The 21,226-nt window shown below is 44.1% G+C and overlaps 1 protein-coding gene and 1 long non-coding RNA gene across 7 annotated transcripts in view; both read right to left on the bottom strand.

Moving 5' to 3' along the window:
* The window catches only part of IFT43 (intraflagellar transport 43), a 106,106-nt gene that overhangs the window by 58,910 nt on the left and 25,970 nt on the right, over positions 1 to 21,226 (bottom strand). The gene's annotated exons all lie outside the window — the stretch shown is intronic.
* On the bottom strand, positions 14,435 to 19,197 carry LOC145513324 (uncharacterized). Its single transcript, XR_014059303.1, has 2 exons — positions 18,582 to 19,197; positions 14,435 to 18,437 (listed from the first exon to the last, which is right to left on the bottom strand). It is a non-coding gene; the product is annotated as an uncharacterized LOC145513324 (long non-coding RNA).

Raw genomic sequence — 21,226 nt, 5'->3', positions numbered from 1 at the left:
TTGTTTATTTTTGTTTTTATTTCCATTACTCTGGGAGGTGGGTCATAGAGGATCTTGCTGTGATTTATGTCAGGGAATGTTCTGCCTATATTTTTCTCTAAGAGTTTTATAGTTTCTGGTCTTACATTTAGATCTTTAACCCTTTTTGAGTTTCTTTTTGTGTATGGTGTTAGAAAGTGTTCTAGTTTCATTCTTTTACAGGTGGTTGGCCAGTTTTCCCAGCACCACTTGTTAAAGAGATGGTCTTTTCTCAATTGTATATTTTTGCCTCCTTTGTCAAAGATAAGGTGTCCATAGGCGCGTGGATTTATCTCTGGGCTTTCTATTTTGTTCCATTGATCTGTATTTCTGTCTTTGTGCCAGTACCATACTGTCTTGATGACTGTAGCTTTGTAGTGTAGTCCAAAGTCAGGCAGGTTGATTCCTCCAGTTCCATTCTTTTTTCTCAAGATTGCTTTGGATATTCGAGGGTTTTTGTGTTTCCATAAAAATTGTGAAATTATTTGTTCTAGTTCTGTGAAAAATACCATTGGTAGCTTGATAGGGATTACATTGAATCTATAGATTGCTTTGGGTAGTATACTCATTTTCACTATATTGATTCTTCCAATCCACGAACATGGTATATTTCTCCATCCAATTGTGTCATGTTTGATTTCTTTCATCAGTGTTTTATAGTTTTCTATATATAGGCCTTTTGTTTCTTTAGGTAAATTTATTCCTAAGTATTTTATTCTTTTTATTGAAGGAGACTATAGCAAAAATCAAAAAAACTAAAAGCTGGTTCTTTGAGAAAATAAATAAAATAGACAAACCATTAGCCAGACTCATCTAGAAAAAAAAGGAGAAGAATCAAATCAATAAAATTAGAAATGAAAATGGAAAAATCACAATGGACATCACAGAAATACAAAAGATTGTAAGAGACTACTATGAGCAACTATATGCCAATAAAATGGACAACTTGGAAGAAATGGACAAATTCTTAGAAAAGGATAACCTTCCAAAACTGAACCAGGATGAAATAGAAAATCTTAACAGACCCATCACAAGCATGGAAATTGAAGCTGTAATCAAAAATCTTCCAGAGGGCTTCACAGGTGAATTCTACCAAAAATTTAGAGAAGAGCTAACATCTATCCTACTCAAACTCTTCCAGAAAACTGCAGAGGAAGGTAAACTCCCAAACTCATTCCATGAAGCCACCATCACCCTAATCCCAAAACCAGACAAAGATACCACAAAAAAAGAAAACTACAGGCCAATATCACTGATGAACATAGATGCAGAAATCCTCAACAAAATTATAGCAAACAGAATCCACAACATATTAAAAAGATCATACATCATGACCAAGTGGGCTTTATCCCAGGGATGCAAGGATTCTTCAATATTTGCAAATCAATCAATCTGATACACCATATTAACAAATTGAAAGATAAAAACCATATGATTATCTCAATAGATACAGAGAAAGCCTGTGACAAAATTCAATACCCATTTATGATAAAAAAAACTCTCCAGAAAGCAGGCATAGAAGGAACATACCTCAACATAATAAAAGCCATATACAACAAACCCACAGCAAACATTATCCTCAATGGCAAAAAATTGAAAGCATTTCCTCTAAAATTAGGAACAAGACAAGAGTGCCCACTCTCATCACTACTATTCAACAAAGTTTTGGAAGTTCTAGCCACAGTAATCAGAGAAGAAAAAGAAATAAAAGGAATCCAGATTGGAAAAGAAGAAGTAAAACTGTTTGCAGATGACATGATCCTCTACATAGAAAACCCCAAGGACACCACCAGAAAATTACTAGAGCTAATCAATGAATATAGTAAAGTTGCAGGATACAAAATTCACACACAGAAATCCCTTGCATTCCTATACACTAACAATGAGAAAACAGAAAGAGAAATTAAGGGAACAATCCCATTCACCATTGCAACGAACTTGCAGCTTTTTAAGAGAACATTCCTTCAACGTGTGCCGAAATACATTTCATTTCTGATGTTTTGTTTTACATCAAGATGCATTCACTTTCCTGCTTCTCTAGTAGCTGCCAAGGATGAGCTCCATCTGGAGACTGGGCCTTTCTGTGGGGAGAGGAAGAACCTGCTGGAAAGGCCTGATGAAGGAGAAGCCAAGACTTGGAAAGCCTGTATCCAAAAGACTTAGCTCCCAAGAAACCTGGGCAGTACTTTAGAGAAAACAAACTTGGGTAATGGCGCTTTGTACTCTCAAAAATGACAAAAATGTAGGAGTAGAAAATGAACTATTGCTTAGGTTCTCAGCAGGGAACCCACAGAAGGTGAAGGAAGAGATCCCACCATCGATTCACAGTCCACACATCCTTTTGTGGTGTCTCTGCCACCCACAACTCACCTGTTCCCAGACTGGATGGAGAAGCCTTTCATCCCAAGACCCCTCTTTCCTTAGACCTAGCTGATTGAACTAGGATGCACTAGTCAGACCCAGTCAGAACCAACTGAGTTCTTGGTCCCAGGAATTTGGAACTGAAGTTCAGAGGTTAGGCTGCTCAGACGGTACCAAGTGTTGAAACTGTAAGGACCAGCTGGAATCAGAATAAAGCCAAATGGACACAAGCCATAGTTGTGTATAAGCAGAGACCAAGAACCTTGTCCTGGTCAGCTCTTACTGTGCTTGCAAAAGTTAAACAGATCAGAACCGAACCATATCAGGTGCCTCCAGGAGGTTTTAAACCAATCTGGCTCACAGCTTTCTTCCCTATGCTTTTGCAGATAACATCCCACTTTCCTTTACCCAAGGGTAGGACCATCTTGTGACAAGGAGCATTAATGAATTCGGAAGTCACAAACTAGGAACCACAAATTTTGTCTGGCCATACAGTGGATTTTGTCTGTTTCTAAAATTTAAATTACCATTTTAAAAACTTGAGATTTCTGCAAAAAACAAGAAGTTTCCGGCTTCTCTCAGAAAACTGGAAGCTCTAGTGGTTCTGGGGCTGAGCAGCAGCCGCCCTCTGGTGACTAGACATGTGCCTTCCAGTTTGCCACAGTCCCCACCCGCCCTGCCTGTCTCCTTCCTGCCCTGTCAAGTGCCACTGGACGTCTATTACAACGGCGATCGTGCTGCTGTTTCTCTTCCAGTACAGAATTCCCTCCAGTTCCTACGACAACAGGAAGTGGGAAAATGAAAGCTGTGTCGAGTGTTTTGACAAAAACAGGAACAAGCATATCTACCCTGGTTGGAAGTGGGATCTCTTCTTTACCGCATCAGCGCACAGACCACAGGCGTGCCTGTGTCTAACCCCAAGGCCCGCTTCACTCCCCCAGGTGCCCTGCCTGCCCCTGGGGCATCCGGGTGTTGGAAGGACAGGAGGAAGCCATGTGAAATCCATGGTGCCCACAGGGTCAAGAGGCCCAGGTCTACCCGGCACTTTTCCACCAACAGCCTGCAAGAAGAAGGGAAGGGACCCTGCTGCCTCGGCGAGGTTCCTCAACCTGTGTGTCACGGCCCTGCCTCTGTTTTGTGCCATGGGGTGTGGGTGACAAGAGGGCAGGAGAAGCAGAGACCAAACTGGGGAAGGACTGCGAGAGACTAGGCAGCAGGGAAAAGGGGTATAAGTGACATCAAATGAGGTCAAGATGCACTCATTCGAGTAACCACTAACCTGCTGAGGGATTAGACGAGTGACTATACGGTAAGTGCTCAGAGCAGTGCCTGGCATATAGTAAGTGCTGGGTCTTTACTGTTAGCAGCAGCAGCAGCAGCATCACTAATGTCAATATAGGAAAGGTTAGACCACATGTAATAAAATACACTACACCATCTGGAGAAGGAGGTGGGGGCAAGCTTCCTCTGAGCCTGGCCTGAGCTGTCATTTTGATGATTAATCCATCATATGGTTAATAAAGTTCCCTAAGATTCCCAAGGCTTCCCTGGTGACTCAGCTGGTAAAGAATCTGCCTGCAATGTGGGAGACCTGGGTTCGATCTCTGGGTTGGGAAGATCCCCTGGAGAAGGGAAAGGCTACCCACTGCAGTATTGTGACCTGGAGAATTCCATGGACTGTATAGTCCTTGGGGTCGCAAAGAGTTGGACACAACTGAGCGACTTTCACTTTCACAAGATTCCCAAACCCAAAATGATCTGCTTTATCCTCTTTAACCACAAACCTCAGAAAGTCACAGCCATTGGGAGGATGAGTGAGAATCCTTTCTGCCCAGAGGTCACACAAAGACACGTTTCCTCTCATCTTCTTTCCATTCCGAAATGGTGCCAGCTGCTAACACAGCAGCTTCCAAACAGAAAGACCACCACCCAAGAGTCACTCCTCCGCAGCCAGAAGACCTTAACACCTTGTCCCCAAATCAAAGGGGCTTGTGTGCTAATAACTGAAAACTTCAGGAGCTGACATAATGCTGTAAAAACTGTGTAGGCTGCTTTTCCTTGAGATCACTAAGAGTTACAAAGACCTTCGCTACACCAAATGGGCAGGGTTTAGCAGCCTTCTCTGCTCCCTACCAGGAGTCTTGGCCACACTTGGGAGACAGCATTGAAGTGGCTGGGAGATGGGGGCAGGCAGAACTCAGCTCTCTGCAAGGTAGGGCTTGGGTGTTTAGCAGGGGTTGTCTTTTCTGATGGGGAATCCCTACGCTCATGATTTAGTACCCTAAGTCCAAGGGTAAGAAAAATATTGTTTTGTAAATCTTCCTACTATGAATCTTGTCATGGCCACCCACAAATACCCTATCTGCATGAGACAGATGTAATTAACCTCCACTCAGTCAGTTCAGTCACTCAGTTGTGTCTGACTCTTTGTGACCCCATGGACTGCAGCACGCCAGGCTTTCCCGTCCATCACTATCTCCTGAAGCTTGCTCAAACGCATGTCCATTGAGTCGATGAGGCCATCCAACCATTTCATCCTCTGTCGTCCCCTATCCTCCTGCCTCAAACATTCCCAGCATCAGGGTCTTTTCCAATGAGTCAGCTCTTCGCATCAGGTGGCCAAAGTACTAGAGCTTCAGCTTCAGCATCAGTACTTCCAGTAAATATTCAGGGTTGATTTCCTTTAAGATTGACTGGTTTGATCTCCTTGCTGTCCAAGGGACTCTCAAGAGTCTTCTCCAGCACCCCAGTTCAAAAGCATCAATTCTTTGGTGCTCAGCTTTCTTTATGGTCCAACTCTCACATCCATACATGATCCAGTGATAAAGGTTCCTTCCCAGAATTCAACTTTGCTCCTCTGTGGAGAGCTGAGCGCTGCCCTACACATACCAGGTGAGTTAGAGAAAGCAGAAGATATCATCCCTGTTCTCAAATGAGACCCCGGTCCAGTGAGGCTGGGAAGATGCAGAACTCAGGGTGGATCAGGTCTTTGTGAAATCTACGTGACGGACATCCAGCTTACTCTGAAACTACAAAGGCCACACTGGAGAGGGGATGTAGGCATCAGGGATGGAGGAACTGGGGGGTCCTTCCAGGGAGAGGCTTCATCCAGGGTCCAAAGGTGAAGCTGAGGAGGAATCCCTCGGCTGTGGGGTGGTTCCACTGAATTTTGCCGTTTTCTCATCACCTGTGGTGGTTTTTACTGGGCCACACTCTCCTGGGGCATCATTCAGGCAGTGCTCTGACAAGCATGCATAAGCTTGCAAGACAGGACTGAAGGCTACATGGAATCGTAGCATCGTGGGCAGTGCTGAGGACAAGGAGACTGACAGAAGCTTTATGGAGTAAGTGGGGCTTGCCCTGGATTGGGAAGATAAGCAGAAATGAAAAGGAAAAGCAATCCAGAAGCAACCCGAAAAGGTGCAATGCTACCAGGACAGCACATAACACATGGGCTGTAGCTGATGCTTTTCCCTGATCATCATCCTGGTGGGGAGCCAAGGTCCTCAGCACCCATTATATACAGTGCAGGCTGGAAGTGAAAGCTGATGCGACTTGATCATAATGGAGTAGTTTAAAAGCAGGTGCAAACGATCTGTTTGAAAATCTGAGTGATGACTGGCTTTTCACAGAATGATTTAAAAGGCCTGGTGGGTTCTTCTGTGCAGACAGTCTAGCCCCTGAAAGCCTGGCTCCTCTCCCTAAAAGCTATGATGATGTCATGGAGACACCTGTTAGCAGTTTCAGAAAGAGCCCCGCGCTCTCTCCCCGGGATGATCTGAAACACAGGACACACTCTAGACAGAGATGCTACCGTTGCTCCTTTTAGAATCAGCTGCCAGGACTGCTACGTTCTCCCGGCCGTGGTGACAGAGAAGATGCTGGGGACACTCTGGAAGCCGGAATGCCTTCCCCAGAGCATGGTCAGAGCCCAGGGAGCTCTGAGAAATTGTCACCCTTCATTATAGGGCCCTCCATTCGGACCAGGGGAGGTCCTGCCCACCAGGTGTGGGCAGGACAAGAGGAGACACGAACGTGCAATTTATTATTTCTCAAATCGTGTGTGTCTGAGGTCTCGGTGCAAAGGCCTAGGCATTTAAAGAAAAAGGAATTGACTCTTGCCCCATCCTTGAAACTAGAAACTTAGTCTAAGACAGTGGTGACCTTTTTCACAGGGCCCACAAACACTGCAATCCTCCTTGACCAAGCACTTGGGAAGACATTACCAATCTGTATGAAGCATGGCTCTGGAAGAAATCTGTTTCCTAGTCCTGTGTTAGGAAAGAGGTGGGGGGGCGGGTGGAAAAAAACCCTGGATAGTTGAGAGAGTGTTAGTCATTCAGTCATGTCGGACTCTTTGTGACCCCATGGACTGTAGCCTATCAGGCTCCTCTGTTCATGGAATTCTCCAGGCGAGAATACTAGAGTGGGTTGCCATTTCCTTCTCCACGGTGAGAGAGAGTAGAGCTCAAATGGATCTTAAAAATGAAGAGAGGACCTAGACCTAGAATTCAAAAGCCCTGGTTTATTCTTCACATTGCTCCGCTTCTGAAATTCAGAGGCACAGCCCCAAGACATCTGCTGGGCAAACGATTTCCAATTTTGGCAGATTTAGTGCCAGGTAACATTACCCAAACTTGCTTTTTTTAAAAAAAAAAAAACAAAAAAAAAACCACAGAAAGAGTCTTAAAATGTGCAACACCAGGAGGGACAGAAATAGGAGTGGGTGGCGGTAGCCCTGAGGCGGTGCATCCCTCGCGTTCTCTCCTAAAAGCTGGAGTCATGTCTCGAGTGTGGGAAAGCAGCACAGCCTGCTGGGGCTGCCGCCTGATGGACGGAGGGGCCAGGACCCCGCATAGCTCCTGGAGAGAAGCAAAAATGTGCTCTCTCCAAAAATAAACAGGGGCAGGAATGACTGCGAGTAAAGGGTTGGCAGCACGTGACCAGTGGTTGCGGTCCTGAAATACCAGCTTTCGACAAAAAGGAGGCAGAGAGCAGGAAATTCAGGAAACGGCCACTTTATATGGTCTCATCCGAATGGGCAAGGATTCAACTAACTGGAATTACCCAGTCACAGGGAGCCTTGAGGGCTAGACTTGTTTCTGATCTTTATATGGTTCCCCCAGATTCTTAAGATGCCGAGATAGAAAAGACACTGCAGTGCCAAAAAAGGAGCCTTTCGAGTTTGGAAACTTCTCACACACTCTCAGAAGTCCTGGAGAAACCCCACAGTGTGAAGCAGTCCAAAATCCAAACCGCATCCTATTTCAAAAAAGCCAGTCCAAACATATGCGTGAATTTCCAACAGAAAAGACATTCAGTTCAGCAAGGATCCACTGCACACCTCACATCTCCCATCTTCCAGCTTCTAGGGGCCATAAAGCTCCCATGTTCAACCCTAGCTAGAAACAAACTTCGTTTCTCCAGCAACCTGAGAAAAGATGCAGGAAAGCTTACGTGCTTCGTAAGAGAGAAGACTAACCCTTATTAATGCATGCATACGTTGTAGAGGCGGTGTGTGTTCTTCAAATCTGTCCGCCATGCACAGTTCCATCTCTTTTTAAAAAATTTTTTTGATGTGGACCATTTTAAAAGTCTTTATTGAACTTGTTACAATATGGTTTCTGTTTCATGTTTTGGTTTTTTGGCCACGAGGCATGTAGGACCTTAGCGCCCCGACCAGGGATCAAACCCACACCTCCTGTGCTGGAAGGTGAAGTCTTAACCAGTGGACCACCAGGGAAGTCCCCCACTGCTTCATCTCTGCCAGTTTCTCCCTCTAGCCTCACACTGGGTCTGACAAACTAATTCACCACAGACCTGAGTTTTCCCCTCGTGGGTTTAAGGTCATGGCAGGTAATGGGCCATCCGAGCTTCTAACTGAACCCTTATGAGGAAATGTAGCTCTTTCAAGCTGTAACGGACCTAATAAAATGCAAGATCTATTTTAAGCATGAGACAGAAACCTGACCATCAAGAGATGCTAAAGCCGCAAAGTGATTGATGGAACCATACATTCTCCTGGTGCCCAAGAATCACCCCAAGTGTGTGCCAGGTGTGAGGGAGAAAATGTTTCTTAACAAGAGAGATCTGTTGGCCTCCTAACTCAGGGATCAAACTTAGCCTGTAAACGGTGGGGACCGATGTCCTGCCACTAGGAGCACATAGTGCCACTCAGGAAAAGCTACTGCCACAAACCTTCACCGGGAATGCAATCAAGCCTTCTGGTCTGGTTACTTCCAGCCTGCTTACTGCAGGTCAGGTGAGACAGGAGGAAGTTTAGTGACACTAAGGAAGAAAGAACCAGAAAAATCCAGCGCGAGGGAAAATAAGGGGCTCCAACTCTTCAAAAAGTCAACACCATTAAAAAGAAGGGATGAAACAGGAGACTATTCCAAAACAAAAGAGACTTAAGAGAAACTTAGTGGAGTGGTTCTTGATTGGACCCTAGTTTGAAGAAAAAATTAGCTGCAATAGATTATTTTGGAGACAAGTGGAGGAAATGAACATGGTCTGGGTAACAGATGGCATTAGGGAATTGCTAATATTGTTGGGTGTGGAGTTGTGGATTTCGAGGACAATCTCCCTATTTCTCAGAGCTGTGCGCTTAAGTATTTAAGTGACATTTCATGATGGTGGTTCTGAAATAGTTCAGCAAAAAGTTACATGTAAAACATGTAAATACATATTTTTAGGTTTTTTTTAAAAATTATCATTTAAGGAAACATGGAAAATGTTGAAAACAGCTAAACCTAGGTGGTGGGTGTATGTTTTCCACGGTACTATCGTTTCTACTTTTCTAGATGCTTCAAATTTTAACGAAAAGTAAAAGCTAAAAAAGAAAAACTGGATGCATGAAGTTTACGCTAACAAAAGAGAAAAAAGACAGGGGTAGTGAGGAGGAGAGCTCCAGTATGAGGGTTGTTCGTGGGTAAATCTACTCAAGGAAGACCCATGTCAAATAGGAACAGAGACCTTCTCCACTTTGGAGCAGGGAACTCCTAACACCAGCATCCTGAAGGCCAGAAAATAACTCTACACCCAAAAGATCAGGTCAGATCCCTGCCACGGCTAGATGTGATGGGAAAATGAGTTTATAAATTAAAATGCCTCCCCGCGCCTCCTACCCCCATCCCCAGTCTACTGGGTTTTAATTGTGTATACATGCATACATGAAATTTGGGTAAGGAAAAAAAAATGTGGTAGAAAGAACACGAGGCCAGACTGCTTCTAATCTGGGTTCTGTTTCTGCCTCTGCCACTAACTAGTTTCATGATCCTGGATTTTAATTCATAATAGAGGTGATTCCCCCCAGTTCTATAATTCTGTGATTCTTTGAGTCTGTGAAATTGTTATTTTTCACTTTGGCGAAAGGGTATCTAGGCAAAAAGATGTAAACGATGACATGAAATGTTTACCATCAATTTGAACCTGTATGAAGGGGAAGGGGACATAAAACAGAGAACACAAGGTTACAGAGAGAAATGAGAATATGTAAGCACAAAGACTTCATCAGTGGTGAGACAACCGAGGCAATGAGAAACAGCACATTAATCTATAGCTAATCATTATAATTTGATTAGGACAGCAAGGAGATCAAATTAGTCAATCCTAAAGGAAATCAACCCTGAATACTCATTGGAAGGACTGATGCTGAAGCTCTAACACTTTGGCCACCTGACGCAAAGAGTTGACTCATTGGAAAAGACCCTGATGCTGGAAAAGATTGAGGGCAGGAGAAGAGGGTGACAGAGGATGAGATGGTTGGATGGCATCACTGACTCAATGGACATGAGTTTGAGCAAGCTCAGAAGACAGTGAAGGACAGGGAAGTCTGCATGCTACAGTCCATGGTGTTGCAAAGAGTCGGACATGATTGAGCAACAGAACAACAACAAATAATTATAATGATGGCCAACACCTACTGAGGGTTTACTCCAGCTCAGTTGGTAAAGAATCCGGCTGCAATGCAGGAGACCCTGGTTTGATTCCTGGGTCGGGAAGATCTGCTGGAGAAGGGATAGGCTACCCACTCCAGTATTCTTGGGCTTCCCTTGTGGCTCAGCTGGTAAAGAATCCACCTGCAATGCGGGAGACCTGGGTTCGATCCCTGGGTTGGGAAGATCCCCTGGAAAAGGGAAAGGCTGCCCACTCCAGTATTCTGGCCTGGAGAATTCCATGGACTGTATAGTCCATGGGGTCGCAAAGAGTTGGACACGACTGAGCGACTTTCACAAAGCTTTAGTAGGATTACTTGGCAGAATCCCTGTGACCCAATGAACTGTCCATCACTACATAACAAATTTACTCACGAGGAAACTGAGGCTTAGATAACATTAACTCACCTAAAATCATTTGAGCGGTAAGAAATGGAGCAAGGGTTCAAATCCAATTTGCTTTCTGACACCAAAGCTTCACCCTGAACCTGATGGTATCTGACTTCCTAGACGCTCAGTACATGCCAGCTAGCACAGGCTTGAAAGGACACAGCGGCTACAGAAAAGAATCTGTCTGGACTGCAACAAAGTGCCCAAGTACAAGAGAGACTAGATCAATGACAAGGATAAGACCTGGGAAGTCTAAACCAAAAGCAACATCTGCTTCATATATCTTCTGGGCATGAAGTCCAGTTAACCGTTGAACTATACTGGTCTGAGCTGTGCAGGCCTATTGATTTGCAAATTTTTTTTTTCCAATAAATACACAGCAACACGATCCATGGTTGCTTGATTTCATGGATGTGGAACCATGGATACGGAGGATCAACTATGGGACTTGACATCTGTGGATCCGGATATCCATGAGTGGGAGAGGGGTGTCTTGGAACCAAATCTGTACCTACTGGTAATATAAATATGTTCAGTAAGACAGAGAGGCTTGGTCTGACCCTTATCTCTTTAGTGAGGCAAGGGTTAAGGGTAAAGTGAAGTGAAGTCGCTCAGTCGTGTCCGACTCTTTGCAACCCCGTGGACTGTAGCCTACCAGGCTCCTCCGTCCATGGGATTCTCCAGGCAAGAATACTGGAGTGGGTTGCCATTTCCTTCTCCAGTTAAGGGTAAAGTCAGGATTAAAGCCAAAAAAAAATAAACTACAACAGCTTGAATTCAGCTTGACTAAGGCTGAATTCAATATAAATCTCTGCCTCCCTACTGCACATCACAGATATTCTCCACATACCAAGAGTCCGGCGCCCCGCCATGCTAAGTCGCTTCAGTCGTGTCTGACTCTGTGCGACCCTATGGACTGTAGCCCGCCAGGCTCCTCGGTCCATGGGATTCCCCAGGCAAGAATACTAGAGTGGATTGCCATTCCCTTCTCCGGGGGATCCTCCCGACCCAGGGATCGAACCGATGTGTTCTTCCCTGAACAGGGAGGGTTCTTTCCACCGGTGCAGTAGCTTTGAAGGATGAGTGACTAAGTGGAGGACAGGAGTTTGCCAGAAAGAAATACAGAGGCAAAGCTATAGTTTGAAAGGGTTAGTTTAAGGGGGAGGGGAGGAAGGAGAGAGAAAGGAGGGAAAGGAGGGATGCTCCTGGGCTCAGATTTTAGAATCATCTCTCTCTAGCTACATAGCCTTGGGCTAGTCACACCTTCACCAAGTCTCTTTTCCTCTACACAGAACTAAAGTGGTCTGTGCTCTTTTATGGACCCGCTGTAAACATGGGAGACAAACTTGGGCATAAAGCAAATACTTAGTAAGTGGCTGCTATATTATTTATCAGGATAAAATAAAAGCAATGAAATGAAACCTTTGGGGCCTTCCCCGGTGGCTCAAACGGTAAAGAATCTGCCTGCAGTGCAAGAGACACGGCTTCAACCCCTGTGTTTGGAAGATCCCCTGGAGGAGGAAATGGTTACCCATTCCAGTGTTCTTGCCTGGAGAATCCCATGGACACTGGAGCCTGGCAGGCTACAGTCTGCAGGGTCACAAACAGTCAGACACAGCTGCACACATGCAGCCTTTGGAGGAAACAAACAAACAAACACTTCATTAATGCCCAGGGTTGAGACAACCCTGGAAGTCTGGGAGAGGTAAACATGGTAGCTTCTCTTATTTGGGACTGCCTTGCACAAGTTCATGCCAGGGGTCCAACTCTTACTTAAGTCCACCTTCCCTGAACAGAGAGAAATGCTTGAAAGTTGCCTGAACCTAGGAGGCCGCCACAGTTCCTCTTTGCACTGGGAGATCCGTGCAATGTTCAGACAACCACAGTGTCTGGCGGTGACTCTCGTGGTGTCATACTTCCCCCAATATTCCCAGATGCCCCATCGTAAAAAGGCCCAAGTCCCATATCTCAGTACAGTCATCAAACTGCCCACTTCAAATGACTCATGCAACAGGGCCGCCAGCCATGTGTCAGAGAGGCTGATCCAAAGAGAACAGATTTCAGCCCGAAAATCGTTCTTGAAATTCATCCTGGCTGTTCCTAATTTGGGTGGCATCCTCTTAATCTCAATTATACCCCTTCCGGTCATTCAAAATCAGCGTTCTCAGGTCTGCGCCTTCCATACACTTGTCAAGAAACGCCCTTGTTTCCCCCAGACTTTCCTCTGTTCAGCCAGAATAAACATTCCTTTTAACTTTCATCATAAATCAAGACCTGTATGTTTGTGTCATTCTCTTAACGCCTGTCAGTTTGTTAAAACCCATCCGGCATGTATGTAACCGGAAGGATGCACAGTGCTGTGGGTGGAAATGCCCAGCCCTCCAGGAAGCGACCCCTCCCGACACCTGTGACTTTGGATAAGCAGCGTCCAGACTCACTCCCTCAACGAAATCCAGACTGGGATGACCTGGAACAAGTGGAGAGCAGAGGAGGAGACGGTAACCTCGCTGCTTTAGGAAACCTGATCTCTCATGACCCCTCAAGGGCGATGATGGAGAAGAAGTGGGCAGAGCGAGGAACCAGTGTTAACCTGTGCGTCGTCGGAAGGGGGCAGTTTGAGGATGTGCACTGAGATATGAGGCTTGGATCTTCCTACGGTAGGGTATACCGGAATAGTTGGGAATATTCCCCCTGCTGTGAGAGGCAGAGAGGCATGCCAGTCTGCACCCCTACTCTGTTCAGTACCTTGAGACCACAGACATCACAGGCCTCATCTTACAGTTCTTCATCCTGCTGTGGTCCCGGAGGTGAGACGAGATTCTCTGGGTGAGCGCAAGGTCATGGCTGGCAAATTAGCCCTACGACCCCCACCCCCATGACATGGCGAGTGACTCCGGCAATCTTAAAAAGATGTTTTAACCTTCTACGACTGTGTTTCCTAAACTTTGAGATTTCATGGACAGTCAATATTTCAAACAACAAATTTTGTTTGGGGGGGAGGACAGGGGGGTGGGATATGGTTGGTGGTATCTGGTGGCTCAGATGGTAAAGTGCCTGTCTGCAATGCAGGGGACCTGGGGTTCGATCCCTGGGTTGGGAAGATCCCCTGGAGAAGGAAATGGCAGCCCACTCCAGTACTCTTGCCTGGAAAATCCCACGGATGCAGGAGCCTGGTAGGCTACAGTCTGCGGGGTCGCAAAGAGCTGGACACGACTGAGAGACGTCACTGAGTTTATAGCTTTTAATTTTGTTAATCTTAAAACACACACACACATACTATTTCCTCTCACCATTATTTCATTAAAGAAGGGATCTTTTCAAGTTCCCCAAATTAGGAAGGACATAAACCAGAACAAATAATGTTCCTTTAAACTGAATAAATTCAGTTTATGCAAAACATGCTACATTGTTCTTGGTTTGCTCATTTGGGGGTAAAAAAAAAAGTCCTTCTATGGACCAGTGTTAAGAAGTGTTATGCTCTCTCTCTTCTTCAGCTTTTCAGGCCAAGCCTGAGGGTGACTTCTCAGGCTCCTTTCCCACCCTTTCTCACACAAGAAAGGCTGAAAGCCATCTGTTCGACTGCTCCCAGATGACAGCGGCCTGACGCGAAAGGCACGGCCTGAGTTCACTTACCCCATAAATCTTCCTACTTGGCTTGAGGCTTTACATGAAGAACCCCTGCCCTTGACATAGCATCCTGCCAACCTCTCCAACTCTAGAGGCCTTCCTTTTTTTTTCCTTCCAGTTTTATTGAGATTTAATTGACGTACAGCACAGTATAAGTTGAAGGTGTGCAGAATAATGATCTGATTTTCATATATCATGGAGTGATTACCACTGCAAGTTTAATGAATATCTATCATCTCATATAGATACAGAATTAAATAGAAATTTTTTTCTAGTGATGACAGCTCTTAGGATTTACTTGCTTAACAACTTTCATATATAACATATAGCACTGTTCCTTTTATTTATCATGTTCTATGTGATAGCTCAGTTGGTAAAGAATCCGCCTCCAATGCAGGAGACCTGGGTTCTATCCCTGGGTTGGGAAGATCCCCTGGAGAAGGGAAAGGCTACCCACTTCAGTATTCTGGCCTAGAGAATTCCATAGACTGTATAGTCCACAGGGTCGCCAAGAGTCGGACATGACTGAGTGACTTTCACTTGCACTTTTCATGTTAAATCCCTAGTATTTATTTATAACTGGAAGTTTGTACCTTTTGATTGCCTTTTTCCAACTCCTTCTCCCACTCCCACCTTTGGTAATCACAAATCTGATCTCTCTTTCCAAGAGTTTGTTTTTTGAAGTATAACTGACTTATGTTAGTTCCTGTTATACAACGTAATGATTCGATGTTTGTATACATTTCGAAATGATCATCACAATGAGTCTAGTTATCCTCCGTCATCATACAAAGGTCTTATGGTTACTGACTGTACTCCTCACACTGTACATTTCATCCCCACAACTCATGTATTTTGCAGCTGGAAGTCGGTAGCTTTTCATCTCCTTCACCTATTTATTTCCTTGCCTGGCTCTCTCCCCTCAGACAAACATCTCCTTGTTCTCTGGATCTATAACTCCAGAGTCCCTTCCAGACTGACTTTTCAGAGTGCTCAGTACAGCATATGCAAGGATGAGTGCTTACATCTGGGAGATGGAATCCCAGGTCTCTGGGCCTCTTTTCTACCCATGTTTCTGATCATCACTACCAATTCACCACTGATATCAGAATACTTCCTGTCCCAATAGCTAACATACCTGAATGCCCCTGTCAGTTATCTCAAGAGAAAACAGACACAATCTATTTCTGCAACAACCATTCTCATTCTTTTCTTGCCAACAGTACCACTCAAAAACGACCACAGTGTATTCTGAAGCAATCTCAAAGTAATTTGCAGCTTCTGGATCCAATAATGCAGGAGCAGTTTGTGTTCAACTAACCTTCACATAGATATCAAATATAAACCCTGGACAAAATATATGAAACAACTATTTGAAGGTACTGGAGGGCAAACAAAAGCCGTAGGGGAAACTGGAGGGGATCTGACCCTTGAAAGACAAGAACTGCACTGGGTAAAAAAAAATCCGTGTTTAAATGGACTTTCCCTTTGAAAGTGCACTCTCCAGTCTGGGCAGTGACTGAGCAGCTAGAATTCAAGCAGAAAGCTATAGTTTTATTGGTTTGAGGACAAAGTTGGGGCTGCCAGAGTCACTAAAAATAGACCAGGAGAAATCCTGGGAAGGAGGGAGCCCCAAATCTGCATATGAACTTCCCTAAAATTAAAAGATGCTTACTCCTTGGAAGGAAGGTTATGACCAACCTAGACAGCATATTTAAAAGCAGAGACATTACTTTGCCAACAAAGGTCCGTCTAGTCAAGGCTATGGTTTTTCCAGTGGTCATGTATGGATGTGAGAGTTGGACTATAAAGAAAGCTGAGCACAGAAGAATTGATGCTTTTGAACTGTGGTGTTGGAGAAGACTCTTGAGAGTCCCTTAGACTGCAAGGAGATCCAACCAGTCCATCCTAAAGGAGACCAGTCCTGGGTGTTCGTTGGAAGGACTGATGTTGAAGCTGAAATTCTAATACTTTGGCCACCTCATGCGAAGAGTTGACTCTTCGCATGAGGAAAAGACCCTAATGCTGGGAAGGACTGGAGGCAGGAGGAGAAGGGGACGACAGAGGATGAGATGGTTGGATGGCATCACCGACTCAATGGACATGGGTTTGGGTAGACTCCGGGAGTTGGTGATGGACAGGGAGGCCTGATGTGCTGTGATTCATGGGGTCGCAAAGAGTCGGACATGACTGAGCGACTGAACTGACTGAACTGAAAATCCTTCAGTCAATACCTGAACTACACATTCATGGAGAAGACTCCAAGAAACTCAGTGAAAAGCAATTGCAGTAGGGCTTTAAAAAAAAATGAATGGAAGTAAGATTTCAGCTGCTGTAGCCTGTAGGCAAGACAGAGATTGGAATACGAGCTTCAAGTTAAAGGTACTTGGTACATACCTCGGGTTTTCCACTTAAATTCCAGAAAAACCACACCTTAGGAGTAAAGTCTATGTCCTGGGTCTATGGCATTCGCTCTAGGGCTAAGGCCAAAACCAAAATAGACCTGACCTAGCAAAGTCTAAAACCAGTCTTCATAAATTCAAGGTGATCTGCAAATAATTAAACCGCCTGCTCAAACAAAAATCAAAACTTTCCAAAGAAAGTTAACATAACCCAGAGTTTCTATACTTTATTATCCACGACATTCTGCATACCAACAAAAACTACTTGACATGTGAAGAAACATGAAAACATGACCTATAGTCAAAAGTAAAAACAATAAAAACTGATCCCAAGATGATCCAGATACTGGAATTAACAGACAAGGGTTTTAAAACAGCTATTATAATAAATATGTCCAAGGATTTAAAAGATGGCTATAATGAATGAACGAATGGGAAATCTAATAAAGAAATAGAAGCTATGGAAAAAAAAATATGGAAATTTGGAATTTAAAAGTTCAGTATCTGAAATGAAAAGTTTAAATTGGAGACAGCAGAAGAAATAATCAGTGAACTTGAAGCCAGATGGACAGAAAATACCCAATTTGAAGAACAAAAAGATAAAGGAAAGAGGAAAATGAACCATGCCATGCTTCAGGGACAAAAAACACAGGACAGATCTATGGGACAATAGCAAGCAGGTTAACAAACAGGCAACTGGAGTCCCAGCAAGGAGCGAGAAAATGGGGCAGAAAAGATATTGGAAATAGTCATGGTCTAAAACTCTCCAACCTGGTGAGACATACTGATTTACTAAATCTACAAACCGCAGCAAATTGCAAGCAGAATAAATACAAAATCAATCGCCTAGGCACATCATAGTCAAACTGCTGGAATCCAAAGATAAAAAGAAAAGTCTTTAATGCAATCAGAGGGAGGAGAAAAGACTTACATAATGGAGAACAATCATCAGAAACAACAAAGGCAAAGGAATGACAACCTTGAGTGCTAAAAGGAAAAAAGATTCTCAATTCAGAATTCTGTACTGATAGAAAAGATCCTTCAAAAATGAGGGCAAGATAAAAATATTTTTAGTAGAGCAAATAGAGAAGTTGTTCTTGGCAAACCTGTACTAAGAGAAGTTCTTCAAGCTAAACAGAAATGACACTGTTGCAGTGAAAAGGGAAAAAGAGGAATGGTTTTTCTTTCTTTTCTTTCCCTTTCCTGAGAACAAAGATAAAAAGAACACCGAATAGGCCTGATCACTCCTGATTTTTACTTTAACTATTTCTAATCTGTAGTTGCTAACTAAATTTGTTTACTTCAAAACTACCTGACACTAACTAGTAAGTTACACCCTGCACCCTTTAACTCTATGCTAATTACACCCTGTGCCTTCATCCAGTTCTCTTCAGACCACCCCTTGTAGCTCTTTGTGTTTCAGAAAGGAGGCTGCAGTGCAATAAACCGGAGACAAATGGACCCAATTACCTGGCTACCGTGACTGCCAGACCCAATTACCGGGAAACCTGACGCCAGCTATGACTGCTCTAAAGCAGTGCAAGACGAAGAATGTAAGATTCTTACTACTCTGTTTCTCATCCCTTAGCCCAGACTGTGCTGCTGCTGCTGCTAAGTCGCTTCAGTCGTGTCCAATTCTGTGCGACCCCATAGACAGCAGCCCACCAGGCTCCCCCACTCTGGGATTCTCCAGGCAAGAACACTGGAGTGGGTTGCCATTTCCTTCTCCAGTGCATGAAAGGGAAAAGTGAAAGGGAAGTCGCTCAGTCATGTCCAACTCCTAGTGACCCCCCGGACTGCAGCCCACCAGGCTCCTCCATCCATGGGATTTTCCAGGCAAGAGTACTGGAGTGGGGTGCCATTGCCTTCTCCGGCCCAGACTGTGAGCCCTATCTATAAAATCTCTCAGTTCCCCTAGGGCAAGCAGGGGGCACAGTTCTTGAGGCAACAGTCTGCAGTGTTCTCCCCTCCACCGGCTGTGGATTAAAGCCATCTTTCTATTTCCTCCAAACTCTGTCTCTGTATTTTTTTATTCAGCTTTGGTGGGCAGAGAAAGCCAAGGTTTGGGTTGTATCAACACTTAGATGGAAATCTGCATTTACAGGAGGAAATGAAGAACGATTGTAAAGGTAAGCATTTATTATATATATATCGGTGCTCAGTCATGTCGAGCTCTTTGCAGCCGTAGGGATTATATAGCCTGCCAGGCTCCTCTGTCCATGGAATTTTCCAGGCAAGAATACTGGAGTGAGGTGTCATTTCCTTCTCCAGGGGATCTTCTCGACCCAGGGAATGTGTCTTGGATTCTTTACCGCTAGTGCCACCTGGGAGGGAAGTCCATATGGGTGAATATAAAAGACTATCTTTTTTCTTAATTTCTCTAAGTGACAACTGTTTAAAGTGAAATGGAAATTGTACTGTGGGTTTATAAAGTATGCAGTTTTTTAAAGTATGACATTACTAGTACAGGGAACAAAAGGGGACAAATGGATTTATTCTGTCACAAGGGTCTCGCATTTCATGTGAAGTGATATAATACCATCTAGCCAGTGATAAGGATGCATAGTCTAATCCCTAGAGCAACCACTAAAAAAATAGTTTAAAAAGCTATACCTAAAAAGCCAATGGAGAGATTAAAATGGAATATAAAAGCAATCGGCCAAACACAGTGACATAATTCTCTATTACTCTGGGTAAAGGCATGTGACCAGAAATGTTTCAGTCTATCACCAGTGACATACAACATTAGGCAGAACCCTTTTCCTGTAAAGTATCATTATTAAAAGAATATTTTATGGCCATCCTGCTCCTTTTCAGTAATTATTGACATGTTACATAATGAGAAGAAATTTAGCCTAGCTAATGGTTTCAATGAGGCTTTCTGACCACAATCCTATGGTTCCCAAGCAGATCAGACGTTCTGTATTCACAGCCCACCCTTTCCATCTCCTTGACTCTCTTAAATCCTGGCTTTCCCCATAGACTTCATTTCTCCTGCAGTTCTTTCAGGTAGGGCCAGCTCATTCTTCAAAACCCCACAAATCAGGGTCCCAAGATAACCCTATCTCACTCCCCAAAGTTCCTCTAGAGCATTGCTCTTTCAAATTATTATGGAACATTTCCTTTGAAACTCATATTGTTCAACTACATCACTTCTCCCTTCTTCATTCCCGTCACTAATAATTGCCTGAGAGCACACTGAGCAAAAATGTGGGCATTCCTGGGCCACAACTAGTCCCACTAATGTTCACATGTAAAGTCAACCTTCCCATGAACTATCCATCTAATGCTTAGCCTCATAGTTCCTGGACCCTTTAAACGCCAATGACCTTGCTACTGTCCCAAATTCATTATCATCTGAAACTGCTCCAATCTGAAATATCTCTTCTTCTCTTCCCTTCCAGATCTAAGAACTTCCTTCTTGGTTTCTCTTCCTTCCCTATCAACCCAGCTCACTTCTATGGTCCTGACGGTGTTCATGGCCTCCATGTCCCCTAGAACTGCCCCAAACTTGGATCAAGCCAACCCTCTGCCTTCACTGTGTCAATACTCTGCTGGGGGGTGTTGGAGCGACATGCACAACCACGCAAATAAAGGCTTCAGAAGCTCAAACTCTGCCTTCTCTCAGATGGGTCCCACCTGGGCTCCCTGCTTCCAGTCTCTCCTTTCTCCAATCTATACACTCCACCTATGCCCAGGTCCCTAGGGGTTACAGAGAGTTCCAGATGAAGAAGAGAAGCTAGCTCTCAATCAGGAGCCATATCTACACAAGCATTTCAGATACACTGCCTAATAAGAACTCCAAGAAAGAAATCTGAAAATCCAAGGCCTAGTAACTTGGCTGTGAATTCTTTTCTCATTACAAGTAAGTATTCACTTTCATATCTATTTTGAATTCATAATTTTCAATTATATTCCTTAAAGAAGGTCTCTAAATTGTGTAAGTTTCAGGACCCACAAAACCTGGATCCATCCTTGACCAATTACTGTTAGTGTGCTCCTTCTAAAATGCACAACTGATTGTACCTCTTCTTGGCTTCAAATCACACATTTGCACCTAGAAATAATAAAGGGTCTCTCTGCCACACAAAAGAATCAGAAGTTCTTTCTATATGTTCCTCTTAGAGACTCCAGAATGTATGATATTAATATATGCTGGTCACTCCCACATCTGTTAACACTCATTTCCAACTTTCTCTCTTAAGGTCCAGACCGAATTTTCAACTGTTTACTCAACAGGTCTCTTTGAAAATCCTGAAGGCGATTCATATTCAACAGGCCCAAAATTAAAATAATCATCTCTTCTTGCTCCCCCTACTCCTGAGACTCTTAAATTCTCGGTCTCAGAAACATCATTATCCGTTCAGCCTTCTCAGCTACACATGGAGTCCACACGAGACCTGCCTTCCCCTCCTACCTCCAACAGTCAATCTGTTACCATGTCTTAACCATCTTCCTTGAAAAATGTCTCTGAGCACTGCCCTCTCCTAT

Source organism: Giraffa tippelskirchi, chromosome 7, assembly GCF_054371585.1.
Source record: "Giraffa tippelskirchi isolate mGirTip1 chromosome 7, T2T-mGirTip1v1.2.pri, whole genome shotgun sequence".
NCBI lineage: Eukaryota > Metazoa > Chordata > Mammalia > Artiodactyla > Giraffidae > Giraffa > Giraffa tippelskirchi.
This window is presented reverse-complemented; position numbering and strand designations above follow the sequence as displayed.